Here is an 8,373-nt window from a genome sequence, read left to right on the forward strand (position 1 = left end):
CCTCACCCCCAGCCAGAGCCCTCCTCCCCCCGCCCCACACACACACACATTGTGCAGTATAGGGAAACTGTTAAACGCTTACTGTTTCCAGTGCATTTTTACATTATTTTTAAAAATACATATCAGCTTACAAGGCAGGTGGGGTGGGGTGGGCGAGACAGGACTTGGACCCATTCGGGGCACCACCAAAAATGACACAAACCTGCTTCCCTTGTAGAACACTGTATGGTAACCATTGTCTTTTACCTTTATTTATATTGAATCTCTTCTCAAAAGTCCAAAAGCATCAAATTCTCGGTCACTGGGCCGTCATGGCTGCCATTCTGCAGCTGAGAAAGTTGTTGGTCTTCGATTACATACAATCACCTTCAACCCCTCCCAGAGCTGAAGTCACCTGACACAGCTCTGACTGCCTCTGCTATGGGCCAGCTCGCCAGAGAAACAACTTACAAAGACAAAGGCTGGGCATTCAGAGTGCCAGTCCCTTCTGAGATGACTGTGACTCTGTGCTTTAGTCCATTTTAAAGTCTTCCCATGAATATTCAGTTTCACTCTCCAGACAGCTCTGTGTCATCATCCGTGATAGATCCCAAAACCAATTACTCTTGATTGTCTGTAATAGGCATCAATTCACTGACTGCTTTGGTGTGTCAAAAAACTGCAAAATATCCATATTTTTCATGCATTTATTACGCCTTGTGCCTTTGGCTGGATATTCATCCTCACTTGGGATATGATTTTTTCCACATTGTGTGCAATTAGGCCATAAGGCTGGGGTGGAATTTGCTGGAATTTGTCCCTCTTTGCCTGGAAGTTCTCTCTCCTTGACTCAGGGATCGTGCGGTACTGACTTAACTCATTACCTGGTCTCTTGCTTTTCAAGTTTGGTAAGTTGCTTTTGGTTTCGTTGTCTCCCCAGCTCAGACTGCTTTGCTATTTAAATAGCTGTGTGTATGGTTAAGTCTGGTTTTCATTGTCGTTGCTGTGAAAGACTTTTATCCGTTTACTCAATGACCAGCCTTTCGCTGATATTTTTATGTTTTGCAGTTCCAAAATCACAGTTTTCAGCCAGTGCATGCAGAGCTCTTATAAAACATTCAACATTTAGACAAGTTAATGTCTTCAAATCACCAGGGCCTGATGAAATACATCCTAGAGTACTCAAGGAGCTGATTGAGGAGATAGCTGAGCCATTAGCGATTATCTTTGAAAAGACGGGAGCGATTTCAGAGGACTGGAAAAGGGCAAATATAGTTCCCATCTATAAAAAGGAGACTAAGGAGAAACCCAGGAATTACAAACCAGTCAGCTTAACTTCTGTACCCAGAAAGATAATGGAGCAAATAATTAAGCAATCGGTTTGCAAACACCTGGAAAATAATAAGGTGATAAGTAACAGTCAGCCTGGATTTGTCAAGAACAAATCATGTCAAACCAACCTGATAGCTTCCTTTGACAGGGTAACAAGCCTTGTGGATAGGGGGAAAGCGGTAGACCTTAAGGCTTTTGTTACTGTCTTGCATGCCCTTCTCATAGACAAACTAGGAAAATACGACCTAGATGGAGCTACTATAAGGTGGGTGCAGAACTGGTTGGAAAATCATTCCCAGAGAGTAGTTATCAGTGGTTCACAGTCAAGCTAGACGGGCATATTGAATGGGGTGCCGCAGGGATCAGTTCTGGATCCGGTTCTGTTTGATAGTATCATCAATGATTTATATAATGGCATAGAGGGTACACTTATAAAATTTGTGGATGATACCAAGCTGGGAGGGGTTGTAAGTGCTTTGGAGGATAGGATTAAAATTCAAAATGATCTGGAAAAACTGGAGAAATGGTCTGAAGTAAACAGAATAAAATTGAATAAGGACAAATGCAAAGTACTTCATTTAGGAAGGAACAATCGCTTGCACATGTTCACAATGGGAAATGACTGCCCAGGAAGGAGTACTGTGGAAAGGGATCTGGAGTCATACTGGATCACATGCTAAATATGAGTCAACAATATGTTACCAAAAAAGCAAACATAATTCTGGAATGTATTAGCAGGAGCGTTGTAAGCAAGTTGTAATTCTTCCGCTCTACTCCACGCTGATTAGGTCTCAACTGGAGTATTGTGTCCAGTTCTGGGCACCACATTTCAGGAAAGATGAGGAGAAATTAGAGAAAATCAAGAGCAGAGCAACAAAAATGATTAACGGTCTAGAAAATATGACCTATTAGAGGAGATTGAAAAATTGGGTTTGTTTAGTCTGGAGAAGAGAAGATTGAGAGGGGACATGATAACAGTTTTCAAGTTATCTTGAAAGTTATCTTCTTGGCAACGGCATTTTGGGCTGTATAAGTAGGGGCATTGCCAGCAGATTGAGGGACGTGATCATTCCCCTCTATTCGGCATTGGTGAGGCCTCATCTAGAGTACTGTGTCCAGTTTTGGGCCCCATACTACAAGAAGGATGTGGAAAGAGTCCAGTGGAGGACAACAAAAACGATTAGGGAGCTGGAGCACATGACTTATGAGGAGAGGCTGAGGGAACTGAGTATTGTTAGTCTGCAATGATATGAGAATGATGAGGGGGGATTTTGATAGCTGCTTTTTCAGACCTGCCTGGAAAGGGGAGGTTCAAAAAGGGATGGATCTAGACTGTTTCTTCTGTGATTGGCACGCTGAATGACAGAAACAATGGAGTAAAACCTTTGGTTAGGCACGTCTAGTGCCCTTTCCAGGACTTCAGAGAAACAAAGCAAACCCCAAACCACAATAATTGCTTCCCTCCAGCCAAGATTGAAAAGTAATCTTGTGGTTTCCTGATTGGTCCTCTGCGTCAGGTGTTGCAGGTTCATTTGTTTGTTAACCCTGTTACGAGGTTGAAAGGACAGTTAAGACCCTTAACTATCTGTTGTATGACAGGAGGCGTTCCAACAGAGATGGATTCTAGACTGTTCTCAATGGTGCATGATGGACAGAACCAACGGATGATGGTCTCAAGTTGCAGGGCGGGAGGTTTCGGTTTGGATATTATGGAGAACAACTTTTTTCACTCGAGAGTGGTGAAGCACTGCAATGTTCTCTAGGGAGGCGATGGAATCTCCATCCTTAGAGGTTTTTAAGGTCAGGCTTGACAAATCCCTGGCTGGGATGATTTAGTTGGGAATTGGTCCTGCTTTGAGCAGGGGGTGGGACTAGATGACCTCCTGAGGTCCCTTCCAACCCTAATATTCTATGATTCTATGATTCTAAATATATAAACAGTTTTTACAAGGAGGAGGGAGAAAAAATGTTCTCTTTAAACTCTGAAGACAGGACAAGAAGCAATGGGCTTAAACTGCAGCAAGGGCAGTTTAGGCTGAACATTAGGAAAAACTTCTTAACTGTTAGAGTAGTTAAGCACTGGAATAAATTACCTAGGGAGGTTGTGGAATCTCCATCATTGGGGATTTTTAAGAGCAAGTTGGATAAACACCAGTCAGAGATGGTCTAGATAATACTTAGTCCTGCTTTGAGTGCAGGGGACTGGGCTAGATGACCTCTTGAGCTCCCCTCCAGTCCTATAATTCTATGATTCTATGTTTTCCCCAGTCCTTGAATTCTCTGGTGACAACATGCTCTTATGTAAACCACATTATAGAATCATAAAAGTGTAGGACTGGAAAGGACCTCAATAGGTTATCTAGTCCAGTCCCTTGCCCTCCAAGCAGGACGACATAATAACTAGACCATTCCACAACTTCCTCAGCCTACATCACACATAGCCAGAACCCTTTCCTAGTCATCTTTGTGACTGTCTGCTGTAAAGTCAAAGGATTTAAAGATGTGCTCTCCCTGATCCCTATAGAATAAAGATGATACCTGAGTATCTTCAGTTTCCTTATGGAGTTTTGTAGCAATTCAAAATCTTGTGAAATACTGCTTTCAGTCTGTCCACTGCGTCATTTGTCAGAACGGACGTGTTCTGGTGCACTGAAGAGCAGCATGTTGAAGCGATTCTGCAGCCTTTGTTGCTCTGTTCCTCCTGTTTCTGTTCTCATGGAGAGGTCATTGGTCGTGACTTTTTGCTTATTGCCCGTGACCTGTCCATGACTTTTACTAAAAATACCCATGACTAAATCGTAGCTTTATTCATTACAAACTCTTCTGCTTACCCTTAGCATCAGCTGCACACAGAAAAATCATCTCCCCCTGCTACAGCATCAGCCAAAGCATCAGCCTGTGGGGTGGGGCCATGCCCTAGGGACAAAGCGCCAGCTGGGTGGGATTGGGGTGGGAGCAGTAGGAGTGGGGCAGTGTGATTCAGAAGAGGTCAGATGCCTGGGGCTGCAGCAAGGAAGGAGAACGTTGACTGTGATTCACAAGCCTAACCTTGCTCTCCAAGGGCTGCTCATGGTGAAGGCCTCAGTTCCACCTTGGCAGGGCTGTTGTCCATCTCCAGGCATCTGTGCAGTAATGAAGAAGCTATGTGGAGCCTGCTCTCCCTGCATGTTCCACCAGGTCTGATCACCTGCCAACGCAGCTCCATTTCATGCTGATTTATATCTCCAGGCCCTTAGGGTGACCTGGTAGCCAGCCATGTGGGTTTATGGGGCCAATGAGGATGCTTTAGTGACAGCAGTGCTGGCCATGATAAATGGCAGGAATGTTTGGATTTATGAGCTGAGAAGCCAGGCAGCAGCCAGCCTTCCCAGGAGCTCATGGCACTGGGCAGTGGTCTGGGGCAAAATCCACCATTTTCATAGCTTTAAAGGGCTGGCTTTTGGTTATTCACAGACCGGCCTACTCAGACCTGCCTGATTCTAGGCAGGATGGGATCCTGTGCAAAGGAAACACAGCACCCTCCAGCGGGAAAGCAGGGAGTTGACAGTACAAAGCGAGCCACTGGTAAGTGCAAAATCCCCACTTGCCGCAGCAGCAATCCAGTGGATTCCTGTCCCCTGATCTGCCAAGGAGACTGAGAGACTTTCTTTCCTGCAAAAGCCCAGCCTCGGGGGCTCCCAACAACCTGGTCTCTCAGTGCCCCCATCCCCTGGGCACACTGCCCCCTTGCTGCGACCAGAAAGGCATTGCCAGTTTGCAGCCTAGGTTGCATTCTGCCAATAGAGATGCTTCTGCAGTTTTAGCTGGCTATGGGATATGTCATAATTTCCCTACCCAAAATGATGAGCAGTGCTGCTCTGTGCTGTTAAACATCTGCCATGTCCTGCCCCAGAGGTGGCTACATTTCAGCAAAGGGCAGAGTGATTCCTGAATCAATTCAACCTCAACAGAATTATTAGGATAATCAAGGGGAACAGCGGCCTTTTGTATGAGACGAGTCTCAAGAGATTGGCTTGTTTAGCCTGACAAAATGAAGACTGGGAGGGGATTTCTTTGCTCTCTGTAAATACACCCTGGAGTGACACTGACAACACCACGCGGTGAAGCATCATTGAAACTAAAGGAAAACATTGGCGCAAAAACAAATGGGGATAAACTGGCCATGAATATACTTAGGCCGGAAATGAAAAGAAGATTCTGAGTGTCAGAGGAGTGAGGCCTGGAACAGCCTCCCAGTTGGATAGGAGGGAGCTGCACAAGGCGTCCCCCAGCAGGGACAGGGAATGGGAGGGAGCTGCACAGGGCGTCCCCCGGCAGGGACAGGGAACGGGAGGGAGCTGCACAGGGCGTCCCCCGGCAGGGACAGGGGCAAAATCACTCCCAGCAGCTCTCAGGTCTAGAAACTCGCTCCCTCAGGGAACATTCTCACTGGGAGTTGGGAGAGCAAAACACCCGTAACAGACTGGCTTTTCCCAGGCAGTGCCCGAAAGGCCTGAGACATTGTTGACTGAGGCAGGATGGGCTCTGCAGGAAGTGCTCTGCACTGGAATTCATCCATGCTGGGGAATTTCCCAGGCACCCGCGATGGCCTGGACCAGCACTGCACACAATGGCACTGCCTGTGCCAACAGGGCCAACGCACGGCCAGAGCCCTTCCCAACGCTGAGCCCCTGCTGCTGACCCCTGTGTCAGCCATAGTGTCATGGATTCTGAGGCCAAAAGGGTCCGTTTTAATCACCCAGTCTGGCCCCTTCATGACCAGGCCAAACAGGGTCGCCCAGAGGATTAAGGGATCTGGGGCAGGGCCAGTCTTCGGAAGCACTTCCACGGCGGGTCCCTCTCGGAGAGAAAGATCTGCCACCAAATTGCCACTGAAGAATGAAGCGGAGGTGGTAGAGCAGCCTAAGTGCCACTGATCACGGCTCCCACCTCCACCCTCGCCGCTTGTGGCGCTTGTACTCACTGGGCGGCGCTCCGAGGCTTCGGCAGCTCTTCCGTGGCAGGTCCTTCACTCGCTCCGAGTCTTCCACTGCACTGAAGGACCCGCCGCCAAAGACCTGGAGCGAGTGAAGGGCCCGCCGTGGAAGTGCTGCCGAAAACCTAGAGCAGCTCAAAGGGCCCCTGCGGGGCCCGGTCCTTTGGCAAATTACCCCACTTGCTCCCCCCCGGCGGCCCTGGGCCAGAGACCTTCACCCAATCCTCGGTAAAGCTCCTAGCAGAGGAGTCTACAGAGCTCACTGGCCAGACACCAGCCCACACAAAGTTATCCGGTGTTGGCTCCACCCTCCTTGCTCAAGATGACTACGCCACAGCTAGCTGGGCAAGATCTCTGCCTTTCTTCCCCTAGGCGCTGCATGTGCATTGGGACAAGAGCAGGGCTGAGGAAGCATCTCTACCTTCTGTTCCCTTGTGCAGTATTGGGGCCCCAACATTTCCCCGAGGGGGGGTTAATTGTACTAAGTGAGTGAAAATTCTACAGTATCAGAGTAACCTATAGCAGCAAACACTGATGGGACAAGGTGCAAAAGGGACAGGGTCTGCTCCAGGGTTTTTGCCACCCCAAGCAATTGGTGGCACTTTGGCAGCAGCTCCACCACACCGTTTTCTTCTTCAGCGGCGCTTCGGCAGCAGGGCCCCTCCGAGAGGGACCAAGGGATCCACCACCGAAATGCTGCTGGACATGTTGCCCCCTTCCCCTTGGCTGCCCCAAGCACCTGCTTCCTGCGCTGGTGCCTGGAGCTGGCCCTGAAAAGGGAGACAGGCTGGATAGTCCAAACCAGGGATCAGCAGCCTCTGGCATGCAGCTCACCAGGGTAAGGCCGAGCTGGTTTGTTTACCTGCTGCATCTGCAGGTTCAGCCGATCGCAGCTCCCTCTGGCCGCGGTTCGCCACTCCAGGTCAATGGGGGCTGCAGGAAGCAGCCTGGGCTGTGGGATGTGCTGGCCGCCACTTCCCTCAGCTCCCATTGGCCTGGAGCAATGAACTGCAGCCAGTGGGAGCTGCGATCAGCCGAACCTGCAGAAGCATCAGGTAACCAAACCAGCTGGCCCTGGTGAGCCGTGTGCCAAAGGTTGCCTATCCCTGGTCCAAACCAAAATGGCTTCTGATGTAATCCAAGGACTCTACTGAGATCAAGTCTAGTAAACAAAAAAAGTGTGATCCCAGAAATCAATGGAACAAAATTAGCATATCAGAAATTAAGCCTAATTGGTGGACAAAACATTAAAAGGACGGGCAAGTCCATCCAGCAATCCCTTTGGGGGTTCTCCAAAAGGAAAATTAACAGAAAAGGAAACTGCCTGCTAACAACCTCTGCTGTGAGCTTTCCCATCATGGCTACAACCCCCTGGTCACCTCCATGGGAACCCGGGATGTACCATAGCATTGTTGGGCCTTGTCATCCTCATCATGAGTGATTTCCTGACCAGAATAGGCCAGAGAGAGGGAACCAACTGACATCATCAACCTGTTTTGGCTAAATCCCAACCAGCACCTGGGATGAGAGACTTTGTCACAGCCCATCTTTGTGTGTCCTTTTTGTTCCCCATCTAATTTCTTCTTTTCTATCCCTCTCCTTTTGCATTCTGTCTAATAACAGTCTGGCTCAGCTGCCCAAGGCTGTATATTTTACAACACCACCGTGAGCCTGAGAACAGAAAGAGGTAGGGTGGCCAGATGTCCCAATTTTATAGAATCATAGACTTTAAGGTCAGAAGGGACCATTATGATCATCTAGTCTGACCTCCTGCACAACACAGGCCACAGAATCTCACCCACCGACCTGATATTTGGGGCTTTTACTTATATAGGCTCTTATTACCCCCCACCCCCTGTCCCGATTTTTCACACTTGCTATCTGGTCAGCCTAGAAAGAGGTGGCTAAACACAATGCCCTAAACAGCTGTGACGTTATTGATATAAACTGGGACCATATAGAACATGGGTTGCAACCAAGGTTCTGTAGTGGCACCAAATCCTATGTAAAGGGGGTCATATAAGGTGTCTAAGACCAGGTTACTGGTTACTGGTTATGATTATGCTGTCTGTATGTCTGTATCATTT

Source organism: Chelonoidis abingdonii, chromosome 20 (assembly GCF_003597395.2).
Source record: "Chelonoidis abingdonii isolate Lonesome George chromosome 20, CheloAbing_2.0, whole genome shotgun sequence".
Taxonomy (NCBI): domain Eukaryota; kingdom Metazoa; phylum Chordata; order Testudines; family Testudinidae; genus Chelonoidis; species Chelonoidis abingdonii.